The sequence below is a fragment of the Lissotriton vulgaris genome, chromosome 6 (assembly GCF_964263255.1).
Source record: "Lissotriton vulgaris chromosome 6, aLisVul1.2, whole genome shotgun sequence".
In the NCBI taxonomy this organism is placed as follows: domain Eukaryota; kingdom Metazoa; phylum Chordata; class Amphibia; order Caudata; family Salamandridae; genus Lissotriton; species Lissotriton vulgaris.
The window spans coordinates 477,615,187-477,631,506 of record NC_141694.1 but is presented as its reverse complement, the minus strand read 5'-3'; the positions used below and the strand labels follow the sequence as shown (position 1 = coordinate 477,631,506).

General features: G+C 47.0%; 1 protein-coding gene across 2 annotated transcripts in view; it reads left to right on the top strand.

Moving 5' to 3' along the window:
• LMBRD1 (LMBR1 domain containing 1) overlaps positions 1-16,320 on the top strand; it is a 686,985-nt gene that overhangs the window by 179,970 nt on the left and 490,695 nt on the right. The gene's annotated exons all lie outside the window — the stretch shown is intronic.

The window sequence follows — 16,320 nt, the reverse complement described above, 5'->3', positions numbered from 1 at the left end:
CGTGGTAATGCGTTTGCAGATGAGATTGCTAAGGAGACTGCTCGGAACCTTAGCACTCGAATGTATGTGACGAGTTCGGTTAGGTGGCCTACAGAATCGAGTATGTGTGAAAATACCATAGAGAGTGTGAAAGCTATTCAGAATGAGGCCACCGACACTGAAAAGATGAAGTGGAAAGAAAGTACGGGAAGGTTGGATGTGAATGGTTGCTGGATTGATTTGTCGGATCAGAAAAGATGGATGTTGCCTGACGCGTATGTACTGGCCGTTGTGCAAATGGCACATGGGTTAGCACATATTAGCGCGAAAGGTATTTGCAAGTTGCTGGCTGATGTGTGGAAGAATGATGGAATTACTAAGTGTGCTGAACGTCTGGTGAAGAATTGTATGGTGTGTATAATGTACAATCCTGGCAAAGGAACCCCAACTCCTCCTGGCAGTTTTGCTCCTCCTTCGTATCCCTTTGAGGTGATCCAATTGGACTTCGTCCATATGGAGCGATGCAATAACCTAAAATACGTTTTGGTTGTGGTTTGCGCATTCTCCCGATGGATTGAGGCCTATCCCCTCAAAGACAATACTGCCTTGTCTACTGCGAAAATCCTACTGAAGGAATACTTTCCTCGGTATGGAATGCCTAGAGTCGTGTGGTCAGATAACGGAAGTGAGTTTGTTGGAAGTGTGATGAAGAGTGTGTGTAAGGGCCTTGGAATCAATCAGAAATTCCATAGCGCCAATCATCCTCAGTCAGCTGGATTGGTTGAAGGGTACAATGGCACCCTTAAACTAAAATTAGCGAAGATTCAAGCTACGACTGGACTTTCGTGGCCTGATGCTTTGCCCCTAGCATTACTGTCAACTAGGGCGACTGTACACTCCCGAATAGGGCTTAGTCCCTATGAAATAGTGTTCGGCCGTCCTGCGAATGTGTGGGGGGTTCCTAGGCCAGGTGTATTCTCTGATCTTGAGTTTCCGATGTTGATTGATTACTTACATGACTTGACTGCTAAACTGAGGTTAATTCATCAATAGGTTTACGACGCCTTGCCGACACAGACGGAGGGTCCAGGCCACCAGCTCCAGCCCGGGGATTGGGTGGTTGCCCGAAATTTTTCACGCAAAAACAATCTGGACCCCCGCTTTACCGGACCTTACCAGGTGCTCCTGGCCACGAGGACTGCCGTTCGTCTTGAGGGGCGGAAAAATTGGGTACATGCTACCCATTGTAAGCGAGTCCCTATTCCTTTGCCGGCAGACCCGTGGATAAGGAAAGGCATCGCGTCAACAGAAACAGAAACATTGCCGGCGTTTGTACCTTTTAGCGACGCACAGCTTGTTGGAGAACCCTCGGCGCAGCAGAAAGCCACTGTTGAACATTTGTCAGCAAAAGACTCAAGACCAGATCAACGAACTGATCAGCAGGACGCTGTCTCTTCAACAGATCCTTTGTTTGACGAGCAGACACGTCCAGGAAAACATCGATATTCTTTGCGATCTCACACTAAGGACAAATAAATTTGCTTGCTTTGCTGAGATTGATAACTGCAATATCCTCGTTTCCCATGATCAATTTTGAACATTCGTATCATTGAAAATTGTTTTGTATATATATATATATATCAAGCTTCTTCCTTGTATCTTTTTCCTTCCACAGCTGAGAAATATTGTGCTAAATAAATACATGTTGTGTATTGAGGGCCGTAGGGCCGCGCGCGTACTTCCTTCTGGACAGTAGGTCTTGACGCTAGGTTAAAGACCGTCGGTTCCTAGGAACTCCTGGGGATTGACTATTGCTGCACAGAACGAAGTGTGTCAAGAAACGTTGCGGACGGTCGTAGGGAAATGGCATTTTCGAAGCTGAATGATTTGGAAGGAGCTCAGGCGTATAGAGTCAAGCTGCAGAAACTTAGTCGTACGAAATGTTTTGTATCCCAATTGTTTGTTTTGTTTTTGACTGCTTCTGCATTTTTGGCGGGTGGGGTGTATTACACTATGTCTTACTTTTTCCTTGCTACTCCTACTCCTACTCCTTACCCTAACCTTCCTTCTACTGCTTCTCCTCATTCCTTTCATATGTTACCAGAACACGAACAGGCTAGACGTGTAGAATTCCGCAATAATTCCTTTATCCAGCTCCTCCATCAGCATCAGTTAGTGGTTAACACTACTAATTGTTGGGTGTGTGGGTTGATGCCACATACTACGGGTAAGGGAATTCCATATCTGGTGTTACCGTATAGTTCCCAAGGGTCAGCTCGAGCATTCCAAACAATGTTTCGAAGCGCACTGGGTTCCCATCCCACGCAAGAACAACGTTCCCCCAACTTTGGTCCTACCTCGTATCAGAGGCTGCTATCGATGGCTATAGAGGATATGGAAGATGAGATCCATGATCCTTTTCTTATCCCTAGAGAAGAGGTACAAGCCTATAGGGTCTTAAGTAGAGGGGAATATAGTATGTTCACTAATGAAAAGCAGCTTAAAAGCTCGTCTCCAATATGGGTCGTACCCCACACTGGTAATCTTTGTCTTGTGGGTCGTGGCTCGCAAGCCTCACTTGGAGTAAGTGCTTGCACTGAAAGTTACGTTCTGCCAATGTCCCCGTCCCCTGTGTTTCTGGCTGCCAAGGGTACATACTTTATCTGCCATGATCGTGCATACACATGGTTGCCCGCAGACTTCATGGGCTCATGTTTCGTTGCAAATCTGTTGCCTCCGACGTTTACTGTAGATGCCGATTATCATAAGACTAGAGTTGTACGAGGCGTAATTAGCGAAGAGGATACTGCCGGTCAAGAGGCAGGAGACTTTTTCAAGGGTTTCCTCCCGTTTTGGGGACCTATGGTTAATAGTAGGAACCTGAGACATTTGACTCGAGTGGTAGAATCGACAGCTAATATTACTGCCAGTGCCCTTGGTAATATCACCACAGAACTTCAGGCGGAGAGACTTATGACATTACAAAACCGTATGGTTTTAGATGTTGTCTTGGCAGATCGCGGTGGGGTATGTAAAGTGATCCATTCGAGCTGTTGCATTTTCATCCCAGATAATGCTCCTACTGTCTATCAAGCCATCTCGAAGTTGCACAAGATCTCCGAATCCATACATGTGGATGTAGGGGATTGGACGCTACTCGGTTGGTTTTGGGGCCTGGTGTCGGCTTGGGGTTGGAAGATTCTGATGATCATCGGGGTTGTGGTAGTGTTCCTGTTCACCTGTTGCCTTTGTGTGCAGTGTGGTGCTGCCTTATGTGGCCTTTGTGCTACAACGTGTATAAGACAACCATCTGTTACCAAGGGGACTCGATCGGACAGAGCTATGCTACAACGACATCTTGATGGTCTGATGAATATCGAATATGATTCCGACTAGTGCTTGCCTACATGAGGGCAAAAGGAGCGTCTGAGGTTCCGTGACAATTGTAAGTGGTGTTTTTAACTCGCACGGATATGGTCGAGTCTAGTATCTATGAACCGCAAATGGCGAGTTTAGTAAGTGTGCGCAGTTTCGCTGTGCTAACTTAAACCGTTCGTTTGTTACGTGTGTTTGTCATCTGTACCCACGGGTTCCATCTTAGATACGGCATCCATTTTGTCTCTTGCCCTCAAGTAGCCAGCGAACGGACGCTGTCCGCTTCGCGACCCTGGGACTCCCAAGATATGGCGGAAGACACATGTTCTTTGTAAGTGCCTTTATGACGAGGGGGATGCTACTGTAAGGCAGATGGCGCCGCTCGAGGCTCATCTTGCCGCACGGGCTTATTGTCTCAGCCGTGCATCTCATTAGGCACGTCCCTTTGATGCCTGTATCTCGTGCTTCTCGACACTCCCCTTTTACACCCTTTCCGATCTCCCCACTGTCTCCGTCTTCCTCTACACCTGTCTTTCGTTCTTATTTCGATCTACTTTACTGCTGATTGGAATTTGCTAATGGTGGGAAGATGGGTTTTTACAGTTGGGAACCGCCAAATGTTTCCGCACTTATGTTCCGGACCTTATGTGTTTCAAAGTGACCAAAGCGACCCCTCTGAGAGCGACTTGTGGGAACCAGGTTGTAAACTATTGTGTATCATGTTATCCTATGAGTAAAAACTGTATAAAAGGAGCGATCCACAAATACAATTTGAAGCAGTCTCCCCGAACTACACTCGATGTACTTCCTGTGACTTCTGTGTTCCCTGCAGTAAATAAACCTTGACTCTTTGACGCCGAAGGAAGTGTCCCGTGTCTCTGTGACTTGTACGCCGGAGCAGGTTACCCACGAAGGTTTCAGGTGTTGTGCCCTGGCACCGCTGGGTCCAAAAGAACCCAGTCCTTCAGCAGCTTACAATACACTACTTGGTGTGTAGTACATAGAATCTTTGCCCTGCTGGAAACTTTCTCTGCAGTACCAAAAACCTTGTGTGCAACATAATGAACACAAGTCAACTGTCACCTGCACACAGCGTCACTCCTCAATACAAAGATTTATAACATGTTCATTAGCTCTACACACCTAAGGTGCATTAGGAACACATGTTTTTTGTAAACACTTATATTAGCTGGACACAGGCTGTATAAAATTAGGTAGAAAAGTAATATGATAGTCGACACTATGTAAACTATAAGATAAACTAACACACTCATTAGATGATAACATCAGTGATGTCATGAGCAATATCACAGAACATGTCAGGAGTAATGTCATATGTGATGTCGAGCAGTGCATGGTGGGGGTGCAAGTTATAGTTAGCTCTTCTAACTATAACTGGTGTATTTTTGTGGGTTTTTTTGTAGTTCAAAACGTTATTGTTGTCAATGACAGATTCACCTAACTATAACTTTACTTTAACCTTCGTTCTTTTCATTGGATTTCTTTTTTTTAACATGAAGTAATATTTAAATACCATATGTAAAGCCAACTCCCTTCTTCTGTGTACAGCTGCTAACCCACACTCAGGCAGCCAGCCTTGTAGCCAACTCACCCGGAGCTAGCACTGTGGAATACTACTACAGGCAGATCTTGTAGGTGATTTGGAGCCTTTGCATACTCAGCAGAAATTAAATGGACAAATGTATTATCAACAATGATGGCATTTCAGATGTGATTAGTTATGTTATAAATGTCAATAAATATGTCATGAGTGATTTAATATGCAAGAGTAAAAGCTGTGCATGGCGAGGGCGCAACTTACAGTTGCTTTAGGGCATGAGTTATAGTTACTTGAGATAGCTATAACTGGAGAATTCCAGTTGTTTTGTTAGTATTAAACAGTTTATTTAACGTGACATTTTCAACTAACTATATTACCCCTTTAACCTTTGTTTTTTGTTCAGTGAATTTTCAAGGTTTTTTATAATGTAAAGTTGGATATTCTTATAATTCCTAACTATAACTTCACTTTAACCTTTTGTATTTTTCAGTCAATTTTTAGTTGGTTTTTTTAGCATAAAGTAATATGTCTATCGCAAAGCGCGGTGGCGTGGCTGGATGCAGGGTCTGGCCTAGCATTGTCCGTTGTCCTGCTCCCGTCCAGGCCTCCTGCCCGTCTTCCCCTACTCCTTGCCCTCCATTGTCCAAATCCATACCCCTGCACCCTTGTCCAGCCCTTTGTGGCCATTGTTTTACCACTACCACTACCCTTCCTGCCTGCCCTGCACAGTTAACTTGCTGCCCCTACCCATCTCCTCCTGGCCCTCTGTTGTGCAAGTTTATGCACCTGCCCACTTCTGCCCTACATGGTTCTATGTCCTGCCACTGCCCTCCAGATAGTTTGCTATCCCTGCCCTCTTCTCCTGTCCTTTGTTGCCCGAGTCTATGCCCCTGTTGTTGCCCTCCTGCATAGCATTGGTGTTTTGCTTGCCGCCCATACCCTCCTTCCTCCTGCCCTCCGATGTCCGTGTGCATGCCCCTGCTCCCTTCCTTTTGCCCACCAAGCTCTATGGACCTGACACTGCCCTTCCTGTCTACTCTTAGTGGTCTGTTGAGCTGCCACTACCCCTCCTGCCAGGCCAGCATGGTCAGATGACTGCAGTCTGTCCCTGGACCCTCCACCCTGCCTTCCACTGTCAGGCTTCTATTTTCCTAACCTTTCCCTCCTGTCCTCCATGTTCCATTTTACATCCACTTCCTTCTGCCCTCCATGCTCTGTTGTGCTTCAACTGCTCCTCCTGCTTTCCATGCATGGCCTTTAGTGCTGCTACTGCCCCTCCCACCTTTCCAATATAGTCAGCTTGCTGTCCTGACCCCCACCCACCTTCCCTTCATTGACTCTGTGTATGTAGTCTCCTTGTTGCCCTCCATGGTGTTATGCTTCCATTGCCTATCCTGCCTGCCCACTAAGCATACAAAACTGTGATGGATGGAATGCTGGAATTAATCTCAGCCACTGAAAATCACTCTGGTAGCATCCCAAGCATCTTTATTTTACAAACCATGCCACCTCAATTTGGACCCAGCTATGTGCAAATCAGTCTTAACTCTGCTCCAGTAGGAACAGTCCAGCCTTAACTGCCAAGCCAGGTCCTCCCTGAACCAGAATACAAGCAACCCAGGACTGGGTTCACCCTAGTTATGAGCTCATCAGTCGGGTACAGCTTGGTTCCAGTAAAACATTGTGCACAGGACCCGCGCCCTGCATGGTCAGCTTGCTGCTCCTGCTCCCCTACCTTACTCCCTGCCCTCCTTTTTCTCCTATCCTCTCCCTCCTGCCTTTCCATGGTTTGTTGGAGTGCCCTTACCCCCTCATTCCTGCCCCTCATAATTTGTTACTTGTAACTGCCCCTCCTATCTGTCCGTTATGGTCACCTTGATGCCCTTGCCTCTTTCCCCTCGCTTCTCTGTTGTCCATGTGCATTGCCCTGTCATCTGTTGCTTTCCTTCAATCAATCAATCAGCATTTGTGGTTGATGTAGTGAGGTCCGAGGTCGTGGAGGGCTTTTTTGGCATGTGTGAGGATCTAGAACTGGCATCTCTTCTGGTTGGGGGCCAGTGGAGGTCTCTCAGGTGTGGGGTGATGTGGGTTCGTTTGGGGAGGTCCTGTTTGAGTCTGGCTCCGGTGTTCTGTACAGTCTGGAGTCTTCAGAGGAGCTGGGCGGAGATGCCGTTGTAGAGGATATTGCCATAGGCGAGGCAGCTGGTGACGAGGGCGTGAGTGACTGTCTTTATGGTTTTGGTTGGATCCATCTGAAGATTCTGCAGAGCATGCAAAGTGTGTGGAAGCAGAAGGAGGCAACTGTGTTGGCATGTCGTTTCATGGTCAGTTGGCTGTCGAGAATGATGCTGAGGTTGCGTTTATGGTCGATATGCATGGGTGTAGGTCAAAATTCCGCAGGCCACCAGCTGTTGTCCCATTCAGAGGCGTTTTCCTGAAGCTCAGTATTTCAGTTTTGTCCGAGTTAAGTTGGAGGCAGTTGTCTCCGATCCATTTGGCTACATTGGTCATGTAGATGTTGAACAGGGTGGGGCTGAGGGATGTCCTTTGTGGTACGCTGCATATGATGTCTGTGGGAGCGAAGGTGAATGGAAACTGTCGGATGATCTGTGTGCGTCCTGTAATAAAGGAGGTGATCCACTTGAGGGTGTCTTGCTGTATGCCTATGTTGTAGAGTCTGTTGATAGTTAAACGTTTTACCACTGTCGGGGAATGTAAGAGTGTGTCACGTAGCCGCCAAGATTATGGCGGCCTGTCTGAGGGGAAGATTGCTAGTGTAAGCGTCAGTGCAGCATGATCCAAGAGCGAGAAGGGTACAATGTCCAAGGCAAGCACTAAAGGAAGCAGGGTTTGATACCCAATAAAGTAGTCAATTCTAGCGTAGGTTTTGTGCGCATGAGAATGGAACATGTAATCTGTGGCGTGGGGATGTAGGGAGCGCCAGATGTCCACCTGCCCCAGGTCATGTAGCCACTCCCTCCCGTTCCGTGAAAGGGCCCGTCTGTCCCTGTCATTGGGCTGAACGGTCCAGCTGAATGTTGAATACCATGTTTATGTCCCCCCTCAGCATCATTCACTAATTACATCACTGCTTTGCAGAGTTGTGCCTCCTGCCCCTCATTGGGCACCTATATAGAACCAAGAGTGAAAGTGTGTGCATAAATTTCGGCTAATTTTGCGCCCATCTTGCCTCCAGAGTGCGGAACTCCGGCCGTTTTGGTGGTGTGTGAGGAAAAATATTTTTGCAGGAAAGCTTTCGATCAAAGTCTGTGTGTGTCCCTGGCGAGGAGGTGGGTTTAAAGTAGCAGGCATATGTGTGTGCCCAACTGCTCAAGATAGGATAAATTATTTAACCCCTTCACAATTAATGCATGAATTTTAGTGTTCACTACCATATGAGTCAAGACCAATAGTGGGAGGTAAGCAAGGAGCCAGTGTACAAGGGGAGACCCCCGCCCACAGGTTTCCCCAGGGTGCCAAATATGTGTACCCTGCAGAAAACAGTTATCTGAGCTTGGAGCCAAGCATGCAGGGGCCCAGGAGGGTGAGCAAAAAACAAAAAAATTAAATAACAAGTGGAACTATGAACCAATAAACAATCATTGTACTGTTGACTGAAGTCTGGAGCGATATGCTCCTAGAGAGTTAGTAGAAGGGTTCCAGAGGCCAGAATTTCCCAGCTCCCGCCCATGCCCAGCCCCGTGCTTTCATCAAAGAAGATCAAGAAAAGGGAGCAGCAGATTGTCCGCTATCTTCCCCCACTTATCATGGTGTCAGTGTTACAGGGGAGCCCCGGCCAAAGTTGCCAGGACCGCTTGCCTTTCTTTGGCCATGGTGTCTGGATCAGGATGCAGGTTATGAGTTGGAGCATTGATTGTTGTCCACCCATGGCCTCTCTGATGGTTCTTACTCACTCGTCTTGTTGTGGCTCCTCAGTTGTGGGACCTCAATACCTAATAGCTAGAAGGCCTCAGCCACTGACCGCAGTTGCCAGAGCTCCCCATTGAGGGGTAAGCTCAATTGGAAAGGATGTTCCCATGAATATGAGATGCCAAAATCAATTATCCTGCCCCTGAACGACAACACTCTGCAGATAGAGTTGGGCTACCCGTTGGAGTGGAGCACAGACCCAGTGAAATACCTGGGGATATGGATTCATAGGGATTTGCAAGTGGTTGTCCAGCTAATTATGATAAGGCCATCTCACGACTCGAAGAGCAAGTCAATAGATGGCTAAGATTGGCATTGTCATTTGCCAACAGGATAGCACTAATGAAAATGGTTGTGCTTCTGCGGCTTTTATATTTATTCATGAATATTCCTGTACATCTAACGGGCCATTTCTTTGCTACACTTCGCTCATTGCTAGACATTGCATGGGGCGGAAAAAAGCATGAGTTAAATGGAAAAACCTTACACTCCCTTATGACATGGGTGGATTCACTGCACCAGACTTACAGCTGCACTATCTCTGCGCACAGGCGCATTACGCCTACTACTGGCAACAAACACCGGCCTACATCCCCCACGTTGCGGTAGAAGCGGGTGCAGTGCATCCGGTACCACTTAAAGCTATGATAGTAAACAAGCACACAATCTTTGAAAAGGGAGAGATAGATACAGTGCAAAGCACGGCCGGAGCGTGGCAGGAACTTGGGAGGCGAGCGCAGAAACTAACGCTTTACGTGCCGAATATGACGCTCTTACACCATAATGCGATCTCAGTGTCGGGGGAAACTGGTGCACTTAAAATTTTTAGTTTGTAAGAATGTCAACCCTGTGTTATGTATTTTCTGGGGATTGGTTTGTAGAGGTATCAGCGTTCCTTGAAGATGGGAAGAATGCGGCAATGCGAATATTTGTGTACACCAGACTGCAATCAGCTTTGCGTACACTGTACCCGCAGTTTTCTTCAGAACCACCAACCTTGGAGGCACTACAGCTCCTCTATACCACTCTGTCGTGTTCTAAGCTTATCACACGATTGTATTGCGCCTCACACAAGGAGGGGCTGTCACGGGAGGGAGCTCAATGGACAAGTGGAATGCAACTCTCTACGAACCACTGTTAGAAGAAAACTGGAGAAACTGCTGTAGGTTGACAGGGAAGCTAACAGAAAACAGCAATTTTAGATTAATCCATTTTAAATATCTACATCAAATGTATTATACACCTGCTCAGCTGTATAAATATGGTATACGTGAATCTGCCAATCGTAGACGGTGCAGTGCTCCAGAGGCAGCTTTCCACCATTTAGCCTGGTCATGTCCGAAGGTAGGCTCATTTTGGGGATCGGTCACGCATAGTCTGACACTGAAGGTTGAAACACCAATAGGATGCACTCCCCAATAACGCCTTTTGGGAAATGTTACTGATGTTAACGCCTCTCTTAGGAAGCTGGTGGCGGTGGCGCTACTATTAGCTAAACGAAGAGTCTCTAAACACTGGGGTTGTAGGCCTGCGCCGATACTTAGACAATGGTTACAGGACATGGTATACTGCTGAGATCAACTCACTTGTTATGCTTAAGAACTACCTAGGGCCTCGAAGCCTTGTGATATGGGGCCCACTGACCTCCTACTTGCTTACTGTACATGATATCTGTTGGCCTTTTTATGCACTGTAATGCTCGGCTCCTCTCATTCCTTTTTTTTATGCTTTATTACTGTAATACTGTTGCCTGTCCCTTTAACAATTTTGTGGAAAATTATTGAAACGTGCTGACTTATCTGCCTGAGATCTATATGCCTACACAACTGCTAATGTCTTTTAAAGTTCAAAGTTCAAAAAAGTACTTTATTCGGTTAATAATTAATAACCATAAAAGCAACAACATGAATTTTCATTTACACAGAAATGTAAAAAGGAGGCAGTTAAAAAGGATGCAGTTAAAATTCATACTGACCAATGGATTTCCGCAATTTAAAAACATGTCTAAAAAATTCTGTGAGTACTGCAACAACTAAAATTATGTCCATTCTTTGCAACTCTAAAAATGCTGGGCGACATCTATTTAAGTTCATTTCTTTGAGAATTGGGATAATAAGCTTCCTACGCGGTAAAGTATAAAATTTACAAAAAAATAAAACATGGATGTCAGATTGGGACGAGGATTCATCGCATGGGCACATAGACAAATCACGCGACCATGAATTCATTTCTGGGAAAGTCAAAAGTCTAAAAACTAAATTTAATCTGAAACGTGTCAAGAGGAATCTATCATAATTGGACATAGGCAGAGTTAAATACCGCTGTAATTTATCACCAGTTAATAACAGCTGGTGCGAGGTAACCGTCTTTTTCTTTACTTCCTCTAACATTCTTTTCTCCTCCAACATTCTTTTCTCCTCCAACTTTCTGGATATATTAACCATTGTGAGAGGATCATCGTAGTATTGTTGGCAATCAATTTCTATTAATAAACATTTAACATAATCTAGCCATTTGAATCTACCACATTTTCTAGTTTTAAGACGTCCCACAAAATAGCCCAGTTCATGGTTCACTCATTTGTTGTCCATACCCTATGCCACAAAAGAATGGGCTGAGTTCTGATGATATCTGTAATGTACGGCTGCCCAAGTTCGATATGGCAGATGTAGGTCGTAACACTTTCCGGTATTGTCAGAATATGCCTCATGAACTTATTTTCGGCTATTTGAACTGATTTTATGTTAGTATATCCCGAAAGTCCAGATCCATAAAGAGCCACTGATAGACACGTAGCATTATAAATAGTTAAGACTTCTCTTATTGGTTTCTTACCCAACTTCTTTATAACATTCATTAAGGCCATTATGTTTTTTGAAAACAAGAGGGTTCTAGCCTTTACAGCACTTGTCCAAGAGCCAGTCTCATGAAACAGGATACCCAAGTAAGGGAAAGTGAAGGTGTTTTCCAGGGGAATATTATTTATGGACATCGTTTTCATTTGTTTCCTAGTTCGTGTACCACAGTTCATGGAGAAGGTTTTACTACAGTTAATTTTTAGGTCCATACGCAACATGAACTTATCAAAGGATGTTATCAGGTTCTGTAAGGCCAGGGGGGTCCGGGCCATTAGGACTGCATCATCCGCATACAAGAGTGCAGGGATAGATCTTTTGCCAACCCTGGGCATATCCCTGCACTCTTGCAACAGACGAAGCTCAAGTCCGTTTATATAGACCAAAAATAAAAATGGAGCCAGGACGCATCCCTGGCGTACCTCACGTCCTATCCCGAATGATCTGGTACATACACCCCTCCTTTCCATAACGAACCGATGCTGTGGCCCCTGAATATAATTCCCTTAGAAAACAAAAAATAGGGTCTTCCACGCCCAACCTTTCTAATAGTGCCCATAGTTTACTATGGGACAAACAATCAAATGCCGAGGTAAGATCGACAAACGTCAGGTATAGGTGTTCACCCTTTACCCTGGTATATTTTTGATGAGCAATAAATAAATTTAAACCCTGTTCAATAGTTCCTATGCCCTTCTGAAATCCAAATTGCAAGTCACTTATTATCCCATTTTCCTCGGCCCAATTTTGGAGTCTAACTAGGATAACTCTGCCAAGGATCTTTATAGATGAATCTAGAAGGTAGATTGGCCTATAGAGAGCACAATTTTGTCTATCTCCCTTCTTATATATTGGGACAATGACCAAGGTGAACCATGAAGGATTTAATCCCCTCGCTAGCGCAGCATTAAAAAGCTGTACCAGCATGGGCCCCAAATGTCTTTTATGGTTGTACATGTTTTTGAAAATGTTTAAATAAAATAAAATAAAATTAAAAATTAAAAAAAGAATGAGATGCCAGCTGCCTGTAGATGCATAGTGATAGGCCGAAATGCTTTGCATTTCTGTAACGTAGATTCATCTAAGTCTTGATACAGGGTGGGTTTTAGGCCCTTATACAGGAATGCAGGGTCATCCCTTGCAGCACGGAGTATGTGCTCTTTAAGCTGAAAATCATGCACACAGGTTAATTTATCAGCTGGCGGAGCCGATGCCCCACTCTGTGTGCATTCAAGTTTGATGTGGAAGCCCGATGGCTCACCTAGAATTGCACGGATAAGATCTGTCACCAAGGCCTCTATGTTTGTGTCCTGCGTCCCGGTCGCAATACCACGGATGCGTATGTTATTGTGCCAGGACCGGTTTTCCAAATCCTCTGTGTGAGCTTGGAGGTCGAGGTTTTATATGTGTAATCAAATAACATCTTGCTGGGAGACCTTCTATCTCCTCATCCCTGCTGGACTCGTGGTCCTCCAAGGTATTAATCTTCTCTCCTAGGGAGTCCAGGTCTCGGCAAACCCACCTGAGATTAACTGATAGATCGTGCTTCATGGATGAGAGATCCTTTCGGAGGGAGGAGAAGAGTGACTCAAGGAAGGTGCGACTGATTGGGGCCTCCACTCCATCCGCTCCCTCTATATCTTCCATGGTTTCGGAGGGATAGGGCCTTGGCCTGCGAGTTAGGCTTCTTGAGGAGCCTATCTTTCACTGATTTGTCTTTCCGCCCCTTGCCGAAGGCCATTTTCAGGATGTTACTCCCCGTAGTTCGGGGCAGATCACTACGTCCAATTCAAAGCAGGGCCGGGGAGCAATGTAATCTTCTGGGGCTCAATTTGCCCCCTAGCTCTCCCTAGATCCTCAGCAGTAGGGGGCAGGTCAGTCCCAACTGGTACCCAGCCAGTGGGGCTCCCGGCCAGTCTACAGCATCAAGGATGGTGCATTGCTTTCACCACCTGGGGTGTGGGGGGGGGGGGCGCCTGAATACGGTCCCCAGGCCTCTGGGACTAGATTCACCATGACTGCTTGTTCTTCACCTTGGGGTCCTTTGCTTCCCTTGGCTCCAGACAACCAAGCTGGCCCTAAATCTCCAGGCTAAGTCGCCCCGGCGTGGGTCCCGTCGTTGCAGGCAAAGCAGGGAACCCCTGGCCTTGCAGGCATTAGCGTGCCTGGCCCGGCAGCCCTGTCCAACCCAGCACTCACGTTCGCTGCAGAGCAGGGGGGGCTATAGATCGGAAGATGGGAGGAGGTGGGGGGTAGTGGAGGGGACCGGCCCCGTCTTCAATTATGTACACGGAAGTTGACCTCCCTGTGATCTTCCTGGCCGGTCTGCTGCTCCCCCGAACCTCTCCACTGACGCAGTCCAGCTGAATGAGCTGCTCATACTCCCTGCTGCTATCATTCTGTGCCTCACTAGCACTTCGTTTTTTGCTGGAGGCCAGAAGGGACCTCTTCGAGATGGGGAGTGGGGGAGTGGTACCCCGCAATTAAATTCAGGACTTCCGGGCCCAGCCTCTGCCTCCCCTCCGCTCCTCGCCTCTGTGCCTCTTCACCGCTCATCGGCAGCAGGGCCTCGATGGGGCCGTCCGGCATCAAATCAAGATCCCCAGAGGCGCTGCAGATCTCTTTGGAGTAGTTCTCGGCTGGGGGCCTCCTCGTTACCCCCATCTGTGGCAGTGCAAGTGTGCTCCTCCGCTTGTGTTCCCTTACTGTCCTGGGCCTCCGTCTCCATTTTCATCAGCCGAGGCCCCGGCCACCCACCAGTTCTTCAGGAGCGCCGACACGCCTTCGGATTGCCGCATATGCTCTTATGTCCTCCGTCGACCTTGGGTCTCACCAGATCCAACTCTTGCGTGGATTGGAGGCTGCGCCGTACTTGCCTGGGATGCCTCCTCTCACCCTCGCAGCAGAGGATCCGCAGGCTGCCCTAGCCCAGCCGCAGGGCGCACGTCGGTGCAGCCTCTTCAAGCCGGCCGCTCTTGCTCACCGCTCCTGCAATCACACTGGCCAGCCCTCAGAGCGCCGCATCCACTCCGCTCACCTCTGTCGGGTATAGCTCCCCACTGGATTCACCTCGCTCCGCACTCTCCGCGTCACCTGGGGATCACTCTGCTAGCCTCCTCTCTCCTTACACTTTCTCCACGCCGGCTTTGGCAGGCCGCCTCCGCCCAGTCACAGAGCTCGTGTCTGCTCGGCCACCTCTAGCAGCTTGCCAGCCCCATTCTCTCGGGTCCAATCACCTACGCAGCTGGAATAGCTCCTCAGACTTCTCCAGCATTCTGGGTGTATTTTGCTGGGGGACGCTGTTCCAGATGGCCTCTATTTCACAGCTGCAGATTGAGGCCTAGGTGGGCGAGAGCGGAGAGACGGAAAAGTACATCACACCAAGTCACCATCTTGGCAACGCTCCCCTTTATTATCATTTTAAAGGGAGGGCGGCTGAGCGGCCTCAACCCCAGACTATTTTCGACACAGGAAGGGGGGGACGCACGACCCCCTCCAATCATCTCTTTTGCCCCTGGGAGGTGGTGGTTGTTTTTTATCTGTAACTAGTTTTCCAGACTTGTTAACTTTCATAGATTCACATGCCGCCCACTCTACTGTCCTTTAGAGGCTCACCCACCAGACAATATTCTTTCACTCTTGTGCTATGAAATCTGACACTTAGTGATATAGGGCCAAATGTACGACCGTGTTTTGCGGATGCAAATGGGAAATCGGCCCGTTTGCGATCGCAAGATAGGTCTGCCCTATGTACAAACCTTATTTTGCGAGTCTGTAACCTACTACTGACTCGCAAAATAGGATTTGTGACTCGCTATTAGGAAGGGACATGCCAAGGGCAACACTTCCTAATAGCGAGTCGCACTTCGTTGTGGGATTGTTTTGCGGCCACAATTGCAGACGCGAATCGCTCGCAGTTTACAACCCATTTCAAATGGGTAGCAAGCCACTTGCAAACCGGAAAGGATCCCCAGTGGATCCCTTCCCCTTTGTGACTGGCAGTGAAAATATTTTAAAGAGCAGGCAGTGGTCCCACGGACTACTGTCTCCCTTTAAAAAATTAAACAAAAGGTTTAATTTTTCCTTTTTAAATGCATACCACTTTTCTTTAAGGAAAACGGGCTGCATTTAAAAAAAAAACAAAAAAAAGGAAACTGCCTTATTAAAAAGCAGTAACACACATGTTGGTCTGCTGACCCCAGCAGACCACCATCTTTGGGAATGCTATCCATTCCCAATGGGGTCGCGAATTGCACCTGCCTTATGAATATTAATGAGGCAGGCAATTTGCGACCCCATTTGGAATCGCAAACAGTGTCTTGGGAAACTGTTGTAAATTCTAATTTGCGAGTGGCAAAACGATGCAGTTTGCAGCTGGCAAATTGGAAGGGTCGTACATCTGGCCCCAAGTGACTTCTGAGGTGAGCTGTCCTACTAAAGTGATAATTGTTTGATGCCGGGGAACGGTAGTTACAGGTAAGGAACTGATTTTGTATGTGATGCTGAATATATTTATGCCAAGTAATTGTGACAGTTAAATGTCGTGAGTTTTTCTCATGACTTTAAATCTTGCTGTTTTATACGTACCTATGTGTTTTTTGTGACACCCACAATAGGGTG